Source organism: Oncorhynchus clarkii, chromosome 8 (genome assembly GCF_045791955.1).
Source record: "Oncorhynchus clarkii lewisi isolate Uvic-CL-2024 chromosome 8, UVic_Ocla_1.0, whole genome shotgun sequence".
NCBI classification, from domain to species: domain Eukaryota; kingdom Metazoa; phylum Chordata; class Actinopteri; order Salmoniformes; family Salmonidae; genus Oncorhynchus; species Oncorhynchus clarkii.
In genome coordinates, this window is record NC_092154.1 from 30004659 (window position 1) to 30018319 (window position 13661).

The following is a 13661-nucleotide window of genomic DNA, read 5'->3' on the forward strand; positions in this document are numbered from 1 at the left end:
TGCAAGTTCTCCCACTTAAAAAGATGAGAGAGGCCTGTAATTTCCATCATAGGTACACTTCAACTATGACAGACAAAATGAGAAGAAAAAAATCCAGAAAATCACATTGTAGGATTTTTTATGAATTTATTTGCAAATTATGGTGGAAAATAAGTATTTGGTCAATAACAAAAGTTTATCTCAATACTTTGTTATATACCCTTTGTTGGCAATGACAGAGGTCAAACGGTTTCTGTAAGTCTTCACAAGGTTTTCACACACTGTTGCTGGTATTTTGGCCCATTCCTCCATGCAGATCTCCTCTAGAGCAGTGATGTTTTGGGGCTGTTGCTGGGCAACACAGACTTTCAACTCCCTCCAAAGATTTTCTATGGGGTTGAGATCTGGAGTATTGCTAGGCCACTCCAGGACCTTGAAATGCTTCTTACGAAGCCACTCCTTCGTTGCCCGGGCGGTGTGTTTGGGATCATTGTCATGCTGACAGACCCAGCCACGTTTCATCTTCAATGCCCTTGCTGATGGAAGGAGGTTTTCACTCAAAATCTCACGATACATGACCCCATTCATTCTTTCCTTTACACGGATCAGTCGTCCTGGTCCCTTTGCAGAAAAACAGTCCTAAAGCATGATGTTTCCACCCCCATGCTTCACAGTAGGTATGGTGTTCTTTGGATGCAACTCAGCATTCTTTGTCCTCCAAACACGACGAGTTGAGTTTTTACCAAAAAGTTATATTTTGGTTTCACCTGACCATATGACATTCTCCCAATCTTCTTCTGGATCATCCAAATGCTCTCTAGCAAACTTCAGACGGGCCTGGACATGTACTGACTTAAGCAGGGGGACACGTCTGGCACTGCAGGATTTGAGTCCCTGGCGGCGTAGTGTGTTACTGATGGTAGGTTTTGTTACTTTGGTCCCAGCTCTCTGCAGGTCATTCACTAGGTCCCCCCGTGTGGTTCTCTGATTTTTGCTCACCGTTCTTGTGATCATTTTGACCCCACGGGGTGAGATCTTGCGCGGAGCCCCAGATCGAGGGAGATTATCAGTGGTCTTGTATGTCTTCCATTTCCTAATAATTGCTCCCACAGTTGATTTCTTCAAACCATGCTGCTTACCTATTGCAGATTCAGTCTTCCCAGCCTGGTGCAGGTCTACAATTTTGTTTCTGGTGTCCTTTGACAGCTCTTTGGTCTTGGCCATAGTGGAGTTTGGAGTGTGACTGTTTGAGGTTGTGGACAGGTGTCTTTTATACTGATAACAAGTTCAAACAGGTGCCATTAATACAGGTAACGAGTGGAGGACAGAGGAGTCTCTTAAGAAGTTACAGTTCTGTGTGAGCCAGAAATCTTGCTTGTTTGTACACTGCTCAAAAAAATTAAGGGAACACTAAAATAACACATCCTAGATCTGAATGAATGAAATATTCTTATTAAATACTTTTTTCTTTACATAGTTGAATGTGCTGACAACAAAATCACACAAAGATTATCAATGGAAATCAAATTTATCAACCCATGGAGGTCTGGATTTGGAGTCACACTCAATTAAAGTGGAAAACCACACTACAGGCTGATCCAACTTTGATATAATGTCCTTAAAACAAGTCAAAATGAGGCTCAGTAGTGTGTGTGGCCTCCACGTGCCTGTATGACCTCCCTACAACGCCTGGGCATGCTCCTGATGAGGTGGCGGATGGTCTCCTGAGGGATCTCCTCCAAGACCTGGACTAAAGCATCCTCCAAATCCTGGACAGTCTGATGGAGCGAGACATGATGTCCCAGATGTGCTCAATTGGATTCAGGTCTGGGGAACGGGCGGGCCAGTCCATAGCATCAATGCCTTCCTCTTGCAGGAACTGCTGACACATTCCAGCCACATGAGGTCTAGCATTGTCTTGCATTAGGAGGAACCCAGGGCCAACCGCACCAGCATATGGTCTCACAAGGGGTCTGAGGATCTCATCTTGGTACCTAATGGCAGTCAGGCTACCTCTGGCGAGCACATGGAGGGCTGTGCGGCCCCCCAAAGAAATGCCACCCCACACCATGACTGACCCACCGCCAAACCTCATGCTGGAGGATGTTGCAGGCAGCAGAACGTTCTCCACTGCGTCTCCAGACTGTCATGTCTGTCACATATGCTCAGTGTGAACCTGCTTTCATCTGAGAAGAGCACAGGGCGCCAGTGGCGAATTTGGTGTTCTCTGGCAAATGACAAACGTCTTGCACGGTGTTGGGCTGTAAGCACAACCCCCACCTGTGGACATCGGGCCCTCATACCACCCTCATGGAGTCTGTTTCTGACCGTTTGAGCAGACACATGCACATTTGTGGCCTGCTGGAGGTCATTTTGCAGGGCTCTGGCAGTGCTCCTCCTTGCACAAAGGCGGAGGTAGCGGTCCTGCTGCTGGGTTGTTGCCCTCCACGTCTCCTGATGTACTGGCCTGTCTCCTGGTAGCGCTCTGGACACTACGCTGACAGACACCGCAAACCTTCTTGCCACAGCTCGCATTGATGTGCCATCCTGGATGAGCTGCACAACCCGAGCCACTTGTGTGGGTTGTAGACTCCGTCTCATGCTACCACTAGAGTGAAAGCACCGGCAGCATTCAAAAGTGACCAAAACATCAGCCAGGAAGCATAGGAACTGAGAAGTGGTCTGTGGTTATCACCTGCAGAACCACTCCTTTATTGGGGGATGTCTTGCTAATTGCCTATAATTTCCACCTGTTGTCTATCCCATTTGCACAACAGCATGTGAAATTAATTGTCAATCAGTGTTGCTTCCTAAGTGGACAGTTTGATTTCACAGAAGTGTGATTGACTTGGAGTTACATTGTGTTGTTTAAGTGTTCCCTTTATTTTTTTGAGCAGTGTAGGTGACCAAATACTTATTTTCCACCATCATTTGCAAATAAATTCATTAAATATCCTACAATGTGATTTTCTGGAATTGTTTTTCTCATTTTGTCTGTCATAGTTGAAGTGTACCTATGATGAAAATTACAGGCCTCTCTCATCTTTTTAAGTGGGAGAACTTGCACAATTGGTGGCTGACTAAATACTTTTTTGCCCCACTGTATGTTAAAGAGAAAGCTATAGAGTGAAAATAGTGCAATTAAGCTAAAACTACTTTGACTCAATCAAAACATAGCTGCTAGACCTAAATGTGTAATCTGTAAGATTTCCTGCTGATGTACCCATACAGTGCCTTGCGAAAGTATTCGGCACCCTTGAACTTTGCGACCTTTTGCCACATTTCAGGCTTCAAACATAAGGATATAAAATTGTATTTTTTTGTGAAGAATCAACAACAAGTGGGACACAATCATGAAGTGGAACGACATTTATTGGATATTTCTAACTTTTTTAACAAATCAAAAACTGAAAAATTGGGCGTGCAAAATTATTCAGCCCCTTTACTTTCAGTGCAGCAAACTCTCTCCAGAAGTTCAGTGAGGATCTCTGAATGATCCAATGTTGACCTAAATGACTAATGATGATAAATACAATCCACCTGTGTGTAATCAAGTCTCCGTATAAATGCACCTGCACTGTGATGGTCTCAGAGGTCCGTTAAAAGCGCAGAGAGCATCATGAAGAACAAGGAACACACCAGGCAGGTCCGAGATACTGTCGTGAAGAAGTTTAAAGCCGGATTTGGATACAAAAAGATTTCCCAAGCTTTAAACATCCCAAGGAGCACTGTGCAAGCGATAATATTGAAATGGAAGGAGTATCAGACCACTGCAAATCTACCAAGACCTGGCCGTCCCTCTAAACTTTCAGCTCATACAAGGAGAAGACTGATCAGAGATGCAGCCAATAGGCCCATGATCACTCTGGATGAACTGCAGAGATCTACAGCTGAGGTGGGAGACTCTGTCCATAGGACAACAATCAGTCGTATATTGCACAAATCTGGCCTTTATGGAAGTGGCAAGAAGAAAGCCATTTCTTAAAGATATCCATAAAAAGTGTTGTTTAAAGTTTGCCACAAGTCACCTGGGAGACACACCAAACATGTGGAAGAAGGTGCTCTGGTCAGATGAAACCAAAATTGAACTTTTTGGCAACAATGCAAAACGTTATGTTTGGCGTAAAAGCAACACAGCTCATCACCCTGAACACACCATCCCCATTGTCAAACATGGTGGTGGCAGCATCATGGTTTGGGCCTGCTTTTCTTCAGCAGGAACAGGGAAGATGGTTAAAATTGATTCGGAAGATGGATGGAGCCAAATACAGGACCATTCTGGAAGAAAACCTGATGGAGTCTGCAAAAGACCTGAGACTGGGACGGAGATTTGTCTTCCAACAAGACAATGATCCAAAACATAAAGCAAAATCTACAATGGAATGGTTCAAAAATAAACATATCCAGGTGTTAGAATGGCCAAGTCAAAGTCCAGACCTGAATCCAATCGAGAATCTGTGGAAAGAACTGAAAACTGCTGTTCACAAATGCTCTCCATCCAACCTCACTGAGCTCGAGCTGTTTTGCAAGGAGGAATGGTAAAAAATGTCAGTCTCTCGATGTGCAAAACTGATTGAGACATACCCCAAGCGACTTACAGCTGTAATCGCAGCAAAAGGTGGCGCTACAAAGTATTAACTTAAGGGGGCTGAATAATTTTGCACGCCCAATTTTTCAGTTTTTGATTTGTTAAAAAAGTTAGAAATATGCAATAAATGTTGTTCCACTTCATGATTGTGTCCCACTTGTTGTTGATTCTTCACAAAAAAATAAAATGTTAGATCTTTATGTTTGAAGCCTGAAATGTGGCAAAAGGTCGCAAAGTTCAAGGGGGCCGAATACTTTCGCAAGGCACTGTATATCTTTAAAGAATATGACTTCAAAGACACTGCAGTGAATTCAGGGAAAGCCCTAACCGACTGAATCCCGGTCCAATGTCAACCCGATACCTTAGCCATTATGCTAAGTTCCTGATTAAGGTTGCTCATCACTTCTGAAGCCATTCAGCAAATGTGTGGGGTAAACCCTTTTACACCGTTAAACCAGTAGATCTGAACCTCTAAAAGTTGCTACAATCAAATAGTCACCTCCAAAATGATTGGCACAATTGCTAAAGATGGGCAAAAAAATACTATAAAATAGATAATACAAATACTGAGCTATATTGTATGATTTAAAAAAAGAAAGTATAATTATTTTACACTAATACAATTTCTCAAAGTGCGTTTTGTAAACAATTGTCTAAAAGATATGCATCAATGATTTGCACCCCTAATGATTCTTATAAATGAATAAAACAAAATAGAATCTGTGTTATGTTTTACTTTTTTAAGTTAATCTAATTTTAAGGAACTGCATTGTGGCCTTTCATGGCTTCCTGTTTCACACTGGGTTATAAAAATCTGGTAAGACGCATGTACAATCCATTTGTCATCCATCACCATTGAGAAAGGCAAAGAACTCATAAATGAAAAGAGACATGGTTGTTGACATTCATAAATCAGGCAATGGGTACAAAAAACTACTGAAGAGCAAATGTACCACTTTTTGGGCAACAATTTAAGAAGTTTAAAAACCACTGGGACATTGGTAAACTTGCCTGGTAGAGGACGGAAGTGTATCTTGTCTCTACGCAAAGTGAGGAAGATGGTTTGGGAGGCAAAGAAAAGACCAAGGGCCACAGTGGGAGAATGACAGAACTTGGTCGTATCTTAGGGTCTACAGTTAGACGCCACCTTCATGCCAATAGGCCATTTGGAAGGGTTGCCATAAAAAAGCCATAATTGAGAGCAACCAACAAATGTAAATGGTATGGGCACTTGGATTGGAACCGGGTGCTGTGGTCAGATGAGATGAAAATATAGCTCTTTGGCCACTTACACCAGTGGTGGGTATGGCCTCGAAATAAGGATTCATATGCAGAAAATAACCTAATACCTACTGTAAAATATAGTGGTGGATCTTTGATGTTGTGAGACTGGTTCTGGGGCCCTTGTTAAGGTCAACGGCATCATGAACTCTACCAGGACATTTTAGCCAAAACCCTGGTTGCCTCTGCCAGGAGGCTGAAAGTTGGCCGCAAGTGGATTTTCCAGCAAGACAATGACCCCAAGAACACAATCCACAAAGAAATGGTTAATTGACCAGAAAATCAACATTTTGCAATGGCCGTCTCAGTCTCCGGACTTGAACCGAAATGAAAACCTGTGGTTTGGGTAGTCCATAAACACATACCAAATGATATCGAGGATCTGGTCTAAGATCCCTCCCAATGTGTTCTCCAATCTTATTAAACATTATAGAAAAAAGCTAAGTGGTGTTATCCACGTAAGGTGGATAGGTGCACATGCAAGGGTGCACATACAATTTCATAAGACAAAATAAAAAATTACAATACAGAACAACACAAATATTAAAGAAAAACTAAAACTATTTCTTAATAAGAAGATCCCAAATCAATATTTTTAATTGCTCGAGCCGCACAAGAACATCCAAATGTCATTTGTAGTTGGTTCCAGAAATTAGGTGCTTTAAAACTAAAAGCGGATTTACCTGGTTCGGTGGAGACCCGAGGAACCTCAAGAGTTAACCACCCTTGTGAACGGGTTTGGTATCTCGTGTTTTTATATTTTAACAGCGACCTTAGGTAAGTCAGAAGCTTTTGTAGTAGAGTTTTGTAAACAAAAAGGGAACAATTAAGTGATCTACGGGACTTTAATGAGGACCAGCCAACCTTTTGATACAGGATGCAGTGGTGAGTATTAAAACTGTCCCCTGTGATAAACCGAAGGGCGCTATGGTAGATGGCATCCAAAGGTTTAAAAGTAGTGGCTGCTGCAAACTGGTAAATGGTGTCAACATAGTCAAGAACCGGCAGGAAAGTTGACTGTACAATCTGCTTCCTGCTATTTACGGAAGGATTATTTTTATTTTTTTTAAAAGCCCACTTTAAATCATAGCTTTTCAACTAGCTCATCCGTATGTTTTTTTAAACATTACATCTTTGTCAATCAAAATGCCCAGATATTTAAAGGCAGAAACTTGATCAATGGGAGAACCATCTAATGGATAAATATGTAGACCATCTGAAACATTTTTGTGAGAATTAGTGAACAACAGATGTTGAGTCTTGCCCGCATTAAGTAAATCCTGTGTGGCTCAGTTGGTAGAGCATGATACTTGCAATGCCAGGGTTGTGGTTTCGATTCCCATGGGGGACCAGTATGAATGAAAATATATGGGCTCACTACTGTATATCACTCTGGATAAGAGTGTCTGTTAAATGACAAAGAATGTACTTGTTTTAAACCAACCAGGGCTTTCTGTAAGCAAAGTCACATTGCAGCACATCAAACAAGTAACATTGCAGCACTAACATAGCCTGGTCAACAGTTGGGGCAATGGAATAAACACCAGTGTTGTCTGCATACAGATGAATATTACAAGTTAGCAGATGTATATTTCTCAAAACGGTTGCTAGAAGCCCGATCCAGTCCTATTTCAGTCAGCCTTTGGATGCAATGGTCGAAAGCTGTGGAAAAGTCTATAAATAAGGTAGCACAATGTTTTTTATGATCTAGGCAATTTAACACATCATCTAGATTAGAACAAGCGTAGCAGCTGAGGTGCTATGTCAACGTCTAAAACCAGACTGGTGCACATTTAGAATAGAATGGGAAATTAAAAAATGATTAGCTGAGAGTTGGCCAGGGATTCTGAAATTTTGAAAAGGCAAGATGACTTGGAAAATGGACAGTAGCTATCTAAGTCAGAAGGATTTCCTCGTTTGTGTAGCGGGAGGACGAGCCACTTTCCAGATCTTGGGGAAAACACCAGAAACAATTGTCAAGTAAAAAATATAGGTTAATGATTCTGCATATAAGTAGGGCAGAGAGGTGCTGCATTAGAAGGTATCAAGAGAATCAGCCCATGTGAGGGGGCAGGGGTTACATCGATTTTTATCAAGGCACTTAGTACGTCATAGATATAAAATTGTTGAAATAAAAGTAGAGAATGTGTATCTGGGAGTGCATCATTCTCTGAAGTCTGTTTCGCGGTGAATATAAAAGGGGGAGCGTTTTGCTTCAGAATTTGGACTACTTTCCAGAAGTTCACTGGATTCCCACCATTCTCAGATACAGTTCAAGAAGTATATTGATTTTTCTTTTCTAACCAGAGATAAACATCTACAGTATTTCTCAAATGTCTGAAAGACTGCTAGTCAGACATAGTATCAGTCAATCTAACCTTAGCCCAAGCAAAATTACGTTGCTGTCATTTTTCAGACAATTCATGTGTGAACCAAGGATTTGAGCTATCGTTTACGCGTAGTTTTTTTTATACGGAGCATGCTTATCTGCAACAGTGTTAAACAGAGAAGTAAAACATTTAAGGGCCTGATCTAAGTCAGAGATATATGATACCATCCCCCAGTAAAACAACCCCAGATCAGACATTAAATGTTGCTCATTATAATTCCTAAAATGTATCTTTGTAATAATGTGTAGGTGGGATTTAGGTAGTTTAGCATATCTTATGCAGTCAATGGGACAGTGGTCACTGAGCTCATTAGCAAAAATTCCATTGGCAGTATACCTATGAGGGGAATTTGTTAGAATAATATCTAAATGAGTAGATTTTTCAGGGTGTTTAAAGTTGAGGCGAGTTAGATTTAGCTCAGTACAAATACCTTTCAGCCAATCTGATCCTGGCATTAACCAATCCAGATTAAGATCACCCAATATTAATAATTCATACATAGCATGGTCAGACAGTAATTCAAACAATTTGTTTTGAGAACAAGCTGGAGCAGAGGGAGGGCCATAAATTCCCACTAGTGTCAATGGGGCATAATTACCAAGACCCACATTTAGGATTAGGCATTCAAATTGCTTAGGGACAGAGGTGGAGAGGGACACAGAACATTTAAATTGCTCTTTACAAATAAGGCGACACCCCCACCTCTATCAGATCGAAATACTGTATATTATAACCAGTCAGAGAGACACATCAGAATTCGGCATAGACTTCTATTTGCTAAGATTCAGCAATAATCGAAAGATCTGCGTTGGTTTGAGAAGCCAGAGGTACAATACAATAACATTTCTAAATCTTACTTCTGACATTTACATGAATCAGTCCAAGATTATTCATGACTGTGCCGTTAGGTCTATGCCTCGAACGAGGACGTGACTTAAAACGAGTCAGTGAGGATAAGGGCCGGCTCCAGGCATATAATGTTACTAGCTACAGTGACCAGATAGCTAGTTTGGTAAAGCATTTAGTGTTGTGTGCATTGTGCTGCACTTACCACCCCATTCATTTTATATTAAGTGTATGTGCCACTGCCTTGCTCAGTTAGCAAGCTAACATTAGCTAACTAATAAGCTATAATGCACATTATCAAAGCTAATCCTTCTTCAAGCACAAAACTCCTTAGCTAGAGGTAAAAGATTTAAAGACTTGCTCTAGAAAAAAATGTTTAGTTAGAACAATTCTGATGATGAGGGTGGATTAGCCTTCTTGTTCCTTTTCCTTGTCACTCCTGTCAGCTTCCCCAAGGGGAGGTTCATGCTCTCTTATTGGCTCAAATATTGGCGATTGCACAATTTAATGTATTATAGGGAGTATTATAGTATTTTATTTTTAAATCATAATACTTCCTACTCATTTCTACCAAACACTTCCAAGACCCCCAGTCCATTCAACTTTATCTACTGTATATCATGCGGAAACAATCTACCTTTAGAATTATTCAGCATGTCAACAACCTTTTGAACAGTAACATCTGTTACCCCCCAAAACGATTTTGCTGTATCCACTATAACCTTTAACCTGGCATTTCCTCTTTCCACAACCTGAGGCATGTGGATAATCTTACCAATGAAAGCTATGAAGTTAACTTTATTCACTATCAGTATCCTTTGACACAGCACATTCATGATCACAAGATTTCTGAATAGGTCTCTAAACCATGCCAGGATCAGCAGAAGCACCAGCCCCGGCAGTAGGTCCACTTAGTACAGGAGCAGCAGAAGCACCAGCCCCGGCAGTAGGTCCACTTAGTACAGGAGCAGCAGAAGCACCAGCCCCGGCAGTAGGTCCACTTAGTACAGGAGCAGCAGAAGCACCAGCCCCGGCAGTAGGTCCACTTAGTACAGGAGCAGCAGAAGCACCAGCCCCGGCAGTAGGTCCACTTAGTACAGGAGCAGCAGAAGCACCAGCCCCGGCAGTAGGTCCACTTAGTACAGGAGCAGCAGAAGCACCAGCCCCGGCAGTAGGTCCACTTAGTACAGGAGCAGCAGAAGCACCAGCCCCGGCAGTAGGTCCACTTAGTACAGGAGCAGCAGAAGCACCAGCCCCCGCAGTAGGTCCACTTAGTACAGGAGCAGCCATGGAAGCTCCATTAGTCCGCACTGTAGTTCCATCAGTCTTACAGCCTCTGCATATGATACATTATGACTGATTCTATAACTCTGAGCCTCTCTAGCCTCTCTTTGCACCTAGCATGCACCAAATGCTGCACTGTGTTCCCCCCTACAATTACAACACTTAACCTTCACATTGCTCCCACATTCACCATAATCATGTTCCCTTCCACACTTGGCACATATTTTCTTTCCTTTACACTGAACAGCTAGCTACATGTCCCATTCTTTGGCATTTAAAACACTGTAATGGGGAAGGGACAAATGCTATGACATTGAAACTAAGGAATACCATCTGTACTTTCACAGGCAAAACCTTCTCAAACCTCAGCAGCACTGATAAGCTTTCACTTTTTTGACCCACTTTCCTACTGATCATCCTTTTGGCCTCAATCCCTCTGCCTCCCTTCACATTTACTTTAATATCATCTATGGACATAGATATTGGGACCCCAGTAATGACTCCCCTCAACCTAGCATAAGCACCAGGGACATGGCTTTTAATCTTCTTCCCATTAAGCTTTTCCATTTGAAGAATCTTCCCTTGCTGAACCTGGCTACCACAAAATATTTACCTTTTCCAATGACCCGGGCTAGTTTGACTTCACCTATGTCTTTCTCCAACCTTTTCTCCATTTCCTCCATTTTGTCCACACTACTCGCTGCCATTTCCAACCAGAGCGTGTTGTCAAGTCCTCTCTCCGTTGTTGATCACTGCCCACTGTGATTTTACAAGTAGAAACGGCCTCCATCTGTGATAAGTACCTATCAGCAGTCAGATTATTGATGTGCTTTTCTTTGGTCAATAATATAAACGCAACATGTAAGAATTTAAATGATTTTACCGAGTTCATGTTCATTTAAGGAAATCAGTCAATTGAAATATATTCATTAAGCCCTAATCTATGGATTTCACATGACTGTGAATACAGATACGCATCTGTTGGTCTCAGATACAGTACCTTAAAGAAAAGGTAGGGTCATTTTTCAGAAAACCAGTCAGTATTTGGTGTCCACCATTTGCCTCATGCAGTGTGACACATCTCCTTCGCATAGAGTTGATCAGGCTGTTGATTGTGTCCTGTGGAATGTTGTCCCACTCCTCTTCAATGGCTGTGCAAGTTTCAGGACATTGGCGGGACCTGGAACACGCTGTCGTACACGTCAATCCAGAGCATCTCAAACATGCTCAATGGTTGACATATCTGTATGTATGCAGACCATGGAAGAACTGGGACATTTTCAGCTTCCATGAATTATATACAGATCCCTTTAACATGGGGCCAAGCATTATCATGCTGAAACATGAGGTGAGGCAGGATGTACGTACTGCTAACATCTCTAAAACGATGTTGGAGGCGGCTTATGGTAGAGAAATAAATTATCTGGCAACAGCTCTGGTGGACATTCCTGCTGTTAGCATGCCAATTGCATGCTACCTCAAAACTTTAGACATCTGTGGCATTGTGTTGTGTGACAAAACTGCACATTTTTGAGTGGGCTTTTATTGTCCCAAGCAAAAGGTGCACCTGTGTAATGATCATGCTGTTAAATCAGCTTCTTGATATGTTACACCTGTCAGGTTAATTAATTATCTTGGCAATGGATAAATGCTCACTAATAGGGATGCAAACAAATATGTTCACAACATTTGAGAGAAATAAGCTTTTTGTGGTTATGGAACATTTCTGGGATGTTTTATTTAAGCTCATGAAATATAGGACCAACACTTTACATGTTGCGTTTATATTTTTGATCAGTGTATAATTGGTTTCATGCTTTAGAGCTTGATCGTCCCGGACCGTAAGACCGGACCCCCTACGCCTAAAGGCACTTCTTCTTTCTCCTTGACATAGGTTGGCTATATTTTTGTTTGTACCTACAATGCCCTCCACTAATATTGGCACCCTTGGTAAATATGAGCAAAACAGGCTGTGGAAAAATAAAATATTGTTTATCCGCTTGGTCTTTCATTCAAAATATTTACAAAACTCTAACCTTCAATTAAAGTAAAATAATTGAAAGAAAAAATGTATTCTTATCATAAAACAAATATTATTCTCAAATATATGTGTGCCACAATTATTCGCACCCCTTTACAACCTCCCTTTGCCAAGATAACAGGTCTGAATCTTCTCCTATAATGCGTAATGAGGTTGGAGAACACATGGCAAGGGATCTGAGACCATTCCTCCATACAGAATCTCTCCAGATCCTTCAGATTCCGAGGTCCACACGTGTGAACTCTCCTCTTCAGCTCATCCCACAGGTTTCTTATGGGGTTTATGTCAGGGGACTGGGATGGCAATGGCAAAACCTTGATATTGTGGTCAGGGAACCATTTTTGTGTTGATTTTGGAGTGTATTTGGATCATTGTCATGCTGGAAGATCCAACCACGGCCCAGTTTAAGCTTCCTAGCTGAGGCAGTCAGGTTTTGATTTAATATCTGCTGGTACTTGATGGAGTCCATGATACCATGTATCCTAAAAAGTTGTCCAGGGCCTTTGGAAGAAAAACACAGCCACAACTTCAAATATCCACCACTATACTTCAGTTGGGTTGAGGGACTTTTCTGCATGGCTATCTTTCTATCTACGTCAAACCCACCTCTGATGTTTGTTTCCAAAAAGCTCTATTTTGGTCTAATCTGACCATAGAACCCGGTCCCATTAAAAATTCCAGTAACGTTTGGCAAACTGTAGGAGCTTGAGTTTGTTGTTTGATGACAGCAAAGGCTTTTTTTATGGCAACCCTCCCAAACAACTTGTGGTTATGTTGGTGGCATCTGATCGTAGTTTTGGAGACTTTCTGACCCCAAGACCCAACTAATGTCTGCAATTCTCCGGTTGTGATCCCTGGAGATGTTTGGGCCACTCGAACCATCCTCCTCACTGTGCATGGGGTCAATATAGACACACGTCCTCTTCCAGGCCGATTGTTAACATCTCCAGTTGCTTTAAACTTCTTAATTATTGTCCTGATAGTGGAAATGTGCATTTTCAACCGTTGTGCTATTTTCTTAAGGCCATTTCCTGATTTGCGCAGCTCAGCAACCTTTTGTCAAACATCATTACTGTATTCTGTATTCATAGTGATGGATTACTTTGGGAACTTGGCTTGTGTCACCTCATATTTATACCCCAGTGAAACAGGAAATCATTGCTTACCGCTAATCACTCAGGTGAACTTAAAAACATAAAATATGAATGGGAATATACTTCACTGTGATTTTACTCATAATAATTTATGGGGG